The sequence below is a fragment of the Scyliorhinus torazame genome, chromosome 15 (genome assembly GCF_047496885.1).
Source record: "Scyliorhinus torazame isolate Kashiwa2021f chromosome 15, sScyTor2.1, whole genome shotgun sequence".
NCBI lineage: Eukaryota > Metazoa > Chordata > Chondrichthyes > Carcharhiniformes > Scyliorhinidae > Scyliorhinus > Scyliorhinus torazame.
In genome coordinates this window covers 17247179-17259191 of record NC_092721.1, presented here as the reverse complement: position 1 = coordinate 17259191, position 12013 = coordinate 17247179, and the positions used below count along the sequence as shown (strand labels likewise).

General features: G+C 51.3%; 1 long non-coding RNA gene across 1 annotated transcript in view; it reads right to left on the bottom strand.

The window, feature by feature from the left end:
• The window catches only part of LOC140391364 (uncharacterized), a 48869-nt gene extending 39780 nt beyond the window's left edge, over positions 1–9089 (bottom strand). The window contains exon 1 of the long non-coding RNA XR_011935008.1: positions 8956–9089. This is a non-coding gene — a long non-coding RNA (uncharacterized lncRNA). The remainder of the gene's footprint in view (positions 1–8955) is intronic.
• Between the last annotated feature and the right edge of the window lie 2924 nt (positions 9090–12013).

Below are 12013 nucleotides of genomic sequence, written 5' to 3'. Positions count from 1 at the left end.
CGCCGTATCCATGCCCTCCTTATGTTGGCTGAGGTCCGACCCCGATGCACCGTCCCTGACTGGCCAAGTTCCCAACGTCGTGGCTCGCGTGTGGTCTCCCCGTTGGGAACTCGGCGTGGCAGCTGTCGACTCAGTTCAGTGCCGCCACAGTCGGGGGAGGGCCAATCCGCGGGCAGGGGGGGCATTATTCAGTGCTGGTGGGCACTGTGGTGGGGCGGTCTGCGGCGTGCGAGCCGGCTGAAGGAGGGACTACTTTTGCGGGCCGGATCCGTGGGTTGCATCCGCCATGATGCATGGCACGGCCGCTGCAGGCCGCCGTGCACATGCACGGCCATGGACCGGGCAATGCTCCGGGCCGTATCAGCAGCTCGAGCTGGGAGCTCTGCGCTGTCTGACTGCTAGCCACCCCCCGCCCCCACCCTCTACCGGAGCAGGGAATCGGTGGCCGTTTTATGCCAGTTTTCCTGGTGGAAAACACCACCGTTTGGTGATTTAGGCAGGGATTCTCTGAGCCCGCGCCGGGTCGGAGAATTGCGGGTGGGTGCGACCGGAGAATCGGCGCCCATCAAGCCCGCCCAGTCGCCGCGCCGCCTGTCGGGGGCCACTGAAAAAGGCCCCCGCAGCGATTCTCCGCGAGCGACGGGCCCAACTCCAGCCGAGTTCCGACGAGTCCCGCCGGCGTGGTCCAAACCTGGTGCCACCCGTTGGGAGCACGGGCCCGCGGCCGATGTGGACGTCCTGGTGGGGGGGGAGTGCGGGGATCTGACTCCGGGGGTGCCTCCACGGGGTCCAGGCCCGCGGTCGGGGCTTCTGATTGGCGGGCGGCCACGATCTGGAGGGGGCCCACCTCCTTTGGCGTGGGCCTACTGATCGGTCGCCAACATGTCGCTCTGTGCTGGCGCGGAGACGGCAACCACGCGCATGCGGACCCGCGCCGGCTGTGTAGGGCCGGCTTTCAGCGCCGGAGCAGTGCGCAGCAATCAGGCGCACTTCTAGCCCCCAAACAACAGGAGAATTACTGGACCTGGAGGCCCATTGATGCCGGCGTCAAGACTTGGCCGCAATATCGGTGAACCCCGGCCTTAGTCTCCCAAACGGAGAATCCAGCCCTACGTGTTTGTTTGGTGAATTGGACATTCTGAATTCTCCCTCTGTGTATCTGAACAGTCTCCGGAGTGTGGTGACTAGTGGATTTTCACAGTAACTTCATTGCAGTGTTACTGTAAACCGACTTGTGACAATAAGAAATAATATCATTATAGTGGTGCCCAGGATTAGAGAAACAGAAGCTGATGGTAGGTATAAGATTGAATGGGGAAGGTAATGAGAAAGAGATATGTAGGTCATATGAGGTAGATCATTATTTTGCTGTAAGCAGTAATGACTTGGGACTTGCAACCTACGAGGGTGGGGGAAGCAGAGCCAAATAATGATTTCAAAAGGAAAATTGATAGACACGTGTCATGATATCCACATCAGCATATCAAGGTGCAATCTCACACACACTGATGGACAGGCAGTTGGACCAACCAGCACACACATAACATCGCAGCCAATCACCAGTGAGAGCACACGCACTATAAAACAGGGAACACCACAGTTCCCGCTCATTCTACCAGGAGATAGCTCAGAGCACAGAGCTCACAGCACACCACTCAGACATAGACCATGTGCTGAGTGCTTCACTAGGATAGTGATAGGGCTGGGTCCACAGGTTAGCTGGTGAAACACGTATCCAAGCCAGTAGTTCGTTGTTACCGTTGATTAGACAATAAAACAGAGTTGTACCATCTACAGCCGTGTTGGGTCATTTGTGCATCAGAACACCCAACACGACATGATACCAGTAGTGGATGCAAACCAGCGACTGTGAGACCTACCTGCACCCTTTCAGAAATCCGCCATCCTGCTCCATGGAAAACATCAGCCCGCCGCAGCCGCTCCGAATCGCTGGTAATCTCGGCGTGAACTGGAAGCTGTTTAAACAGCGCTTCCAGCTATTCCTCGAGACCACAGACAGGGAGAATACATCGGACACCAGGAAGATCGCCCTCCTCCTCTCCACGGTGGGGCAACACGCCATCCACATCTATAACTCCCTGGCATTCACGGAGGCGAGGACAAAACAAAATATAAGACGGTGCTTCTGAAGTTCGATGAACACTTCAGCGTGGAAGTCAATTTGAGCTTCGAGAGGTACCTCTTCCAGCAGCGCCTGCAGGGTAAGGATGAGCCTTTCCAATCTTACCTAACACACCTCTGTATCCTCGCGCAGTCCTGCGGCTATGGGGCCACCTCCGACTCCGTGGTACGGGATCAGATAGTTTTTGGGATCATCTCGGACACCCTACGCCAGCAGCTCCTTAAAATAAAGCGCCTCACCCTAGCGACTGCCATCGAGACCTGCATCCTCCATGAGAACGCGACCAGCCGGTACTCCCAAATCCAGGCGGCCGAAACGGCACGGCACGGGTCCCACGAGGCGGAGCGGGTCCAGTCGATTGAGTTCCTCCCGGCCCGCGGCCCGGACGAGGGCAGCCATTTTGCGTGCTTTCCAAGGCCTCCCGTGCTTGTACGCGCCAAAAGAGGGGACGTTGACGCAGAGGAACGTGATGCTCAGGCGCGCTCTACGCAGGACCGCACCGCGCATGCGCAGTGGCGCAACAAACGGCAAGACGCCACAACGTACGGCAACTGTGGCTCCGCCCACTTAAAGCGGCAATGTCCGGCCAAAGCACGACAATGCCTTCGATGTGGCAGGATGGACCACTATGCTGCCTGCTGTCGAGCAGCTCAACCTGCCAACTCCCAACAATTCCGCCAGCCCCGCAGGGACGTGCGGGCGATTCAGTCCTCCTACACTGAGTCATATCCAGATAGTATGCAGACCAGCAACTTCCTGGGGAAGTTCATTCCTAACCGTGCTTTGCACACGACTGCTCTTCGCCACCTGGTCAAAAAGACAATGGAATTCCAGTGGCTGCCGGCACATCAGAGTGAATGGGAGGAGCTCAAGGTCAAGCTCACCACCGCCCCGGTACTGGCGTTTTTCGACACAACACGGGAAACAAAGATCTCAACTGACGCCAGCCAGCCTAGCATTGGGGCGGTACTCCTGCAACGGGACGACACCGCATCATGGGCTCCAGTCGCCTATGCGTTGCGGGCCATGACCCCCACAGAACAACGCTATGCGCAGATTGAGAAGGAGTGCCTAGGCCTGTTGACTGGCATCGACAAGTTTCACGACTATGTATCTGGTCTTCCGCAGTTCACTGTGGAGACCGACCGTCGCTCCGGGTCGGCATCATTCAGAAGGACCTGAACGACATGACCCCCTCGCCTCCAGCGCATTCTGCTCAAGCTCTGGAGGTACGACTTCCAACTTGTCTACACCCCGGGGAAGGATCTCATCATCGCAGATGCTCTGTCCAGGGCTGTGAACACATCGCCCGAATCGGAGGGGTTCGTTTGTCAGGTCGACGCACAAGTAGCCTTCACATCGGCCAATCTGCCGGCCACTGATGCACGTCTGGCCCACATTCGCCGTGACACTGCGGCTGACCCCCTTCTGCAATGTGTGATGCACCACATGACGGAAGGGTGGCTCAAGGGGCAGTGCCCACAATTTTACAACGTCCGGGACGACTTGGCCGTCATTGATGGTGTCCTCTTGAAGTTGGACCGGGTCGTGATCGCACACAGCATGCACCGGCTTGTCCTCCAACAACTGCACAAAGGCCATCTCGGAGTTGGAAAGTGCAGGCGGAGGGCCCGAGAGGCTGTGTACTGGCCGGGCATCAGCGACGACATCGCCAACATGGTGCTCGACTGCCCCACCTGCCAGAGGTTTCAGCCGGCGCAACCCCCTGAGACCCTTCAGCCCCATGAGTTGGTCACGTTCCCCTGGGAGAAGGTGGGCGTGGACCTCTTTCATGAGCTCGGCAGGGACTACATAATTCTTATTGACTACTTCTCAAGTTATCCGGAGGTCATACGCCTGCACGACACGACGTCATCAGCTGTCATCCGGGCATGCAAAGAAACTTTTGCTCGCCATGGAATTCCGCTCACCGTCATGTCTGACAACGGGCCTTGCTTTGCGAGTCAAGAATGGTCTTCCTTTGCCACTTCATACAACTTCACACACGTGACGTCCAGTCCCTTGCATCCCCAGTCGAATGGCAAGGCGGAAAAGGGCGTCCACATCGTGAAGCGGCTCCTCTGCAAGGCTGCTGATGCCGGATCTGACTTCTGTTTAGCCCTGCTGGCCTATCGCTCAGCCCCACTGTCCACGGGCCCCTCGCCAGCCCAGCTGTTGATGGGTCGCACCCTCAGGACCACTGTGCAGTCCATTCATGTTCCTGACCTCGACCATGCTCCAGTATTGCGAAGGATGCAACAACAGCGTGCTCAGCAGAAGGTGGCACATGACGCTCGGGCGACTGATCTTCCTGCCCTGGCGCCTCTGCATACACCTACCGGAGGGTGGCTGATCGGCAACTGCCGAGGTTCTCCGCCACGTGGCTCCCCGCTCATTCCTGGTTCGTATGCCTGATAGCTCCATTCGCCGCCGTAATCGGCGGGCCCTTCATCTGGTTCCGTGCTCACTACGAGTTCATGCACCGGTGCCACGCCCTCCTGTTGTCCCTGATGTCGACTTTGTTGATCTTCCTGCCAATCTGCCTCTTCCTCTCTCGCCCGTGGCCAGGCCCATTCCTCAGCCGCTGGATCCTGACCCACCCTTGAGGCGGTCAACCCGAATTCGGCGCCCACCTGAGAGACTTGACTTATGAGCCTGTTAGCACATTGGACTCACTGAATTGTTTTACAGTACTGTTAACGAGTTTTTTTTCTTGTTGTTCATTGTTCCAGAAGTTTTCTCTCGTCGTTTGTTGATTGTAATTGTTCTGTTATTGGTCCAACGCCGTTGTTCTGTTGCACCTGACACCTTCCTCTGTATATAGTTTAGCCTCATGTACATGTTGTAAATATTGCACATACATACTCCGATGCACTCAGTACACATTTCTATTTATTATCATATAGGCACATATTCTTTGTGAAAGGGGGGGATGTCATGATATCCACGTCAGCATATCATGGTGCAATCACACACACACTGATGGACAGGCAGTTGGACCAACCAGCACACACATAACATCGCAGCCAATCACCAGTGAGAGCACACACACTATAAAACAGGGAACACCACAGTTCCCGCTCATTCTACCAGGAGATAGCTCAGAGCACAGAGCTCACAGCGTGCCACTCAGACATAGACCATGTGCTGAGTGCCTCACTAGGATAGTGATAGGGCTGGGTCCACAGGTTAGCTGGTGAAGCACGTACCCAAGCCAGTAGTTAGTTGTTACTGTTGATTAGACAATAAAACAAAGTTGTACCATCTACAGCCGTGTTGGGTCATTTGTGCATCAGAACACCCAACACGACAACTTGAGCAAAATTGACTTGAATGGCTACGGTTCGGGTAATGGATTTCTGCAGAGAGTCGACTTGGATTCGATCAACCTCCTTCTGTGCCATTGTCACTCTGCAACTAAGTTTGTACCAGTCTCACATTTTCAAAGGAATTCAGAATCCTGGAGTGACTGAAGTTGCTGATGAATCAGGTACCCACTGCAGCATTGTCCCATGTGGCTCACTGTCTTGTGTAAGGTGAGGAGCTCTGGCGGTGCACCATTCAATGCACTGAACTGCAAGTTACTGTTGACTTCATGGGACAGAACTTTACACACTCCGAGAATAGGTTCACAGGTAGAAAATATCACACTGGGTGGCATAGTGGGCATTATTCTGCCCATCATCCACCCACCTCTATTGGTATTGCATACCAGCCGTGTGAGACGTGCCAGGTGATGCACACATCCCTGTGCCAATTGAGGAAAATGGGCAATTAATGGCCACTTTCAAAAAAATAAATTTAGAGTACCCAATCATTTTTTTTCCAGTTAAGGGGCAATTTAGTGTGGCCAATCCACCTACCTTTTTGGGTTGTGGGAGTGAGACCCACGCAGACCCAGGGAGAACGTGCAAACTCCACACGGACAGTGACCCGGGGCAGGGATCGAACCCGAGTCCTCGGCGCCGCGAGGCAGCAGTGCTAACTACTTCACCGCCCTATTAATGGCCTCTTAAGCGCCTCCTTCCTTTGCCTTTTTTTTACAGCGAAAAATACATGTGCCCACACCACATGGCGTGGTTACCAGGTAAACGCTAGCTGTGAGCTTAGGGTTGGGGCAAGGGATGTCCCGGCTGTTCAAGCACTCTGTGTTCAACAGAGATCCAAACCCACTGAAGATGGTCACCAACTCCACTTCTCCCCCACCCTCTAGCCCCCCAACCACCGGCATCGCATGGACAGCCCTCCCACCCCCATTGTTGGGAGTTCCCTGACTGGCCCCAGCAAAGCCACCCAGACTGACCTTTGTATCCAGGCTCCATTGCTGCTCCTCCTGATGGAGTGCTGCAGTTCCAGCGGTGGCCACTGCTCATGGTGGCACTGTTGGGACTGGAGAGCTGGTGGTCATCTGATTGGCAGGCAGAGCTTGCACCTTCCCTGATGAGGGCAGAGTTCATGACCGTAGCCATTTAACAGCCTGATGGTAATAAAATCAAGTTGCGGCTTCTCGGTCAGCAGAGGCGGGTTCACTCATGACCTTTCAGCCAGTTGGTGGGGGGCGCTGCCTCTCTGAGAAATCCCACCCATTGTGTCAGCAAGTGTCTGAGAATTAATTAAGTAGCGGTTTCAGCAATGAATTTGTTATTAATATCGCAGGTGTTTCACACAGTAAGTAGAAAAAGTAAGTCAGCAGAAACAAATTGCTCCCCAATTACCCAGTTGAACATGGAACTGTAGAGAAAATTTGTAGTTTAATTGTTAAGACCATGGTGAGGTTTAAGGGAACTAGACAAATTATTCAGAATAGGAGGAAGGAAGTACAGGCCGGGAATGCTCTGGGAGCGTTTCCTACTCTGTAGCATATTTCATAGAATGTGCAGTGCAGAAGGAGGCCATTCAGTCCATGGAGGCTACACTGGCCCTTGAAAAGAACACCCTACTTAAGCTCACACCCCCACCCTAGCCCCGTAACCCAGTCACCCTACCTAACCTTTCGACACTAAGGGGCAATTTAGCATGGCCAGTCCATCTAACCCGCACATCTTTTGACTGTGGGAGGAAACTCACGCAGACACGGGGAGAAAGTGCAAACCCCACACAGACAGTCACCCAAGGCTGGAATTGAACCCAGGGCCCTGGAGCTGTGAGTCAGCAGTGCTAACCACTGTGCCACCGTGCCACCTGCACGGTGTGGTAATGTAAACAGAAATGTAACGGAACCTGTATTATAAGCGTAAACAGGGTTGCCAGCATATCTACAGCATCTGATGGCACAGTGGGAAAAACAAAGGAACATAGGAGCAAGAGTCGGCTAATAGTAATAATAATCTTTATTATTGTCACAAGTAGGCTTACATTAACACTGCAATGAAATAGGGGCAACACGGTGGTGCAGTGGGTTAGCCCTGCTGCCTCACGGCGTTGAGGTCCCAGGTTCGATCCCAGCTCTGGGTCACTGTCCGTGTGGAGTTTGCACATTCTCCCCGTGTCTGCGTGGGTTTAACCTCCACAACCCAAAGATGTGCAGAGTAGGTGGATTGGCCGCGCTAAATAGCCCCTTAATTGGAAAAAATGAATTGGGTACTCTAAATTTATTTTAAAAAGCACTGCAATGAAGTTACTGTGAAAAGCCCCTAGTCGCCACATTCCGGCACCTGTTCGGGTACACAGAGGGAGAATTCAGAATGTCCAATTCACCGAACAAGCACGTCTTTCGGGACTTGTGGGAGGAAACCGGAGCACCTGGAGGAAACCCACGCAGACACGGGGAGAACGTGCAGACTCCGCATAGACAGTGACCCAAGCCGGGAATCGAACCCGGGACCCTGCCGCTGTGAAGCAACAGTGCCAACCACTGTGCTACTGTGCTGCCCATCAAGCCTGCCCCACCATTCTTACAGATTGTGCCTGATCATTTTACCTCTAGACAGGCCGACTGTGATAAATCCGCGAAATCTGTTTTGAAGAGCATGCCGGAGGAGTAAGGGCATAGGACTAACAAGCTAACAAATGGCCTGCAATATTTAGACAGGGAATTTCCTGCCTGTCAATTTCTGCTTCTGTTCATTGTGACAATGACTGGTCAAGTGGAGTACGCCATGTTAATTTATTTGGAATTCAAGAAAGCTTTTGATATCCACATGAAAGACTTGTCATCAGTAAAAAGCTGCAAGAATTTGATGTAGAATATACGAGAGAATGTTTAATCAACAGGAAATGATGCAAAAGGTAAAATGGCACACGAGGGGATGCATGAAATACGGTGGGATCATTAATTGATCATTTTGTTTTCAGTTGGCATGAGGGGAATCCTAAACTAACTGTAAGTTGGTCAAATTGACTGATATTCAACTGATAAAACAGTAGAAGCAAAGATTGTCGCCAACTTTGGAACTTATGGAAGGATTCAGATCACTAATTGGGCAAACAATTGAATGTTGGCGAATATCAAGAGTGATTTGACTTTCAGCAGGGGAACGCATTCAAAATAAATGCAGAGCAGAGAATCGTGGCGATGACGGTGGTCCTATATTAACCCTTCACCCTATGATATGGATTTCTCACTCAAAATACGGCATTGCAGAACTCCTGTAGAGAATTATATGCGGCTTGTAAAAATGTGCCGAAGCGTATGATGAATGTAATTGAATTACCCTGAGGAGACTTTCGGAGGCAAGATTTATATTCAACACATCTGTTTCCAAAGTAGTGAAGCAATTAGAATACTTTTAAAATGTTAAAATTTCAGGATTATTACCGACAACTATCTCGAACACATGCCTGTGAAAGGTATACTAAAGGCCGGGATTTACCTAAAGACCGGAAGGTCCTGCTGGCCGGAAGTGCAGGAAAATCCCCCCTTCGGAGTTTCGAATGCCAGATCACGAGTGTCCAGTTCTGCTCATCAGAAAAAGGAGGTATACGTGTATTCAGAATCGAGCAGGAAAGAGCTGCAAAGCTGATTTGAAGGGTCAACGGAATAGCAATGCAGAAAGTGCAAACTTTATAGTTTAGTGAGAAGCCAGTTAAGAAGGTCATAAAATGTTAAACAGCGCAGTAATATAATTGCCAAGTAAAACAAACAGGGGCAGAACGGTGGCACAGTGGTTAGCACTGCTGCCTCACGGCGCCGAGGTCCCAGGTACAATCCCGGCCCTGGGTTACTGTCCGTATGGAGTTTGCACATTCTCCCCATGTTTGCGTGGGTTTCACCCCCACAACCCAAAGATGTGCAGGGTAGGTGGATTGGCCACGCTAAATTGTCCCTTAATTGGAAAAAATGAATTGGATACACTAAATTTTTTTTATAAAGTAAAACAAGCAGATGTAAGAGGTAAATGAAAATGTACTCTAAGTGCTTTGAGTAATCTGCCACACTGCGGTAGGGCCAAAAAGGATGTCCGAAACGCTGTTGGATGCAAACACCCAGAGATCGGGCGAGTACTATTTTATTATTTAACTGATTGTCGACATAACCAAAGTGTCAACTTAACAGAATGCCGAGCAAAGCAACAGGTTACATTGAATCTAGAGTTCAGAAACAGGTCATTCAGCCCAATTGACCCATGCTGTGTTTATATTCCACACAAATCCTCCCACTGTCATCATCCAACTCAATCAACATAATGGATGATAATGGCATTGTGTAGGTTAGATGGCTTTTGTTTCGGGGCAACATCGTGGGCCGAAGGGCCTGTACTGCGCTGTATCGTTCTATGTTCTATATCCTTCTATCCCAATATCCCTTGTGTTTATTTGGATTCCCATGAATGCATCAATGTTATTCACCTCAACCTCTCTCCGTGGCTTTGCGCTCCACATTCTAAGCACTCTCTGTGATAAAACCTTCTCATGGTTCCCTATATATTAGGGCCTACCTTATACTTAGGGCATCTAATTTTGAGGCTGAATAATAACATGAGGGGATGGATGAAGGTCCCCCCCCCACCCCCTGCAACCCTCCAGCCCCCTCTCCCCACCCCTCGCCCCTCCCCCCACAAACCACACTGACGTGGAGCCAACATTTTCCACCCTGCATCCATAAAGCGCTATGGGGCGGACTGATAAGGGCCGAGTGCGACTTCCCCACCTGAATGGGCCTTAATTCCCACCCTCCGGAGCTTTCGGACAATCCGATTGATCAACAACTCCATCAGTCCTGGCAGGGGTCGGAAGCCGCTATTGGACACAACCGGGACTGCTGGAGGAGAAAGGGCCCTGGAGCAGGTAGAAACAGGGGCCTTGGGCCTGGAGAGCTTGGGCAGCTTAGGGAGAGAGGCTGTGGCGAGGTGGGGAGGGGCGGAGGGGGTGGATTTAAGAGGGGGAGTGGACTGGAAGGGAAAGGATGTGCAACACAAGGGGGGCTACACAGCGATCTTACAACCACTTACAACCAGGAACAGAGAAGGTCGCAAAGCATAGCGGGAAAAATGGACAATGCGAGATTCAGGCAGGCTCAGAGCCTGAAATGTATATTTGTGAGTGAGGAATCCAGACGGTATCGAAACCCCCAAACGATTAGCATTTGATGGCCCATCTCCGCCAGACAAAGGACTGGTACATGAGCGACCGATACAGTCCCAGACATTTCAGCGTCACTCCCTGTACTAGGGAAGCGTAAACAACAGGGTCAATGACCGCTTGGGACACACCCAGCCATCCAGATCCCACCCATTTATTGGTCCGATTCGAACATAGTGATCAGGGATCACCCAATTAGTGGGGTCAAAACTGAAGGACCGCCCAAAAGAGCGCAAAAACCCCCAAGCATAAGAAGAGAGTCGACCATGTGTTCGGTCTCTCTTGGGCCTGGCACCCCGGCAACGTCTACTTCCAAGTGCAGCACCACCAGAAGCAAGACCAAGTTCAACGCCCGCTACCAGACGGATGAGCCTAGCTGAGCAGCAGTTAATTCTACAGACTTGATAGATCCAGAATCGAACAATGCCACTGTTCCTCTGACCTAAGCCGGGTGCCTGAAGTTAAGTACAGGCTGTCATAGTTAATAGGTGTAGTTTAACTAATAGTGTTTATGTTGCATGACTAATTGTGTGTAAATAAAGTACCATTGACCTTGAACTAACTAACTGGTATTTGGCTCTTTGATCGATAGCCGGTTGAACCTTGTGGAGATATCATTTGATACCTGGCGACCCTGAGCATTAGAATATAGATATCCAAAGGAAGGAGGGCAACCTCACTGATTTCCATATTTACAGGAGGTAAAAAAGGTAAAAAACAGCCCTTCCCGCCGGCCACCAACACCAATTGGATGGGCAGCATATTATCAAGATCAATTGGCTTGATAACAAGCCTAACCGACTCTTTATTTTTGATTTACATATGGCAGGCAGGCTGCGAATTTCTGCCCCCGTCTGTTCTCTGACTTACACGGGAGTGCTCTGGAGGGAGGGGACATTTAGTGGGTGGGCCCCATTTTAAATCCCCTTCGCCTCCCACCTATTTAATGTAACCTCTCTCCCATGGGAAAAACGGCCGCCTGGGGCACGTAAAATTCAGTTGTTGGTCTCTCCAACAAATGGATACAAATTTTTTTATCCTCTTGAAGTCCTCCACCAGGTTACTCCTTTAGCAGAAAAAAATAACCCCAGCCTATTTGATCTTTCCTAACAGTTGAAATCTCGTAGTGTTGGTATCATCCCTGTGAACGGTTTTGCGTACAGCCATGTGCCATTAAAATACTTTTTTTAAATCACTCGAAAGATAAATATTTTCTGATACTCTTCCAGCATGCAGGCAATGCAAATAATACTATCAAACTTGCAAAGTCGTCCGTGGGACTTTTTCTTTTGTCTCTTCAATCTGACAACCATCATTAGTATCAAGTAAGTTAAAACTAGTTCCTGCAAA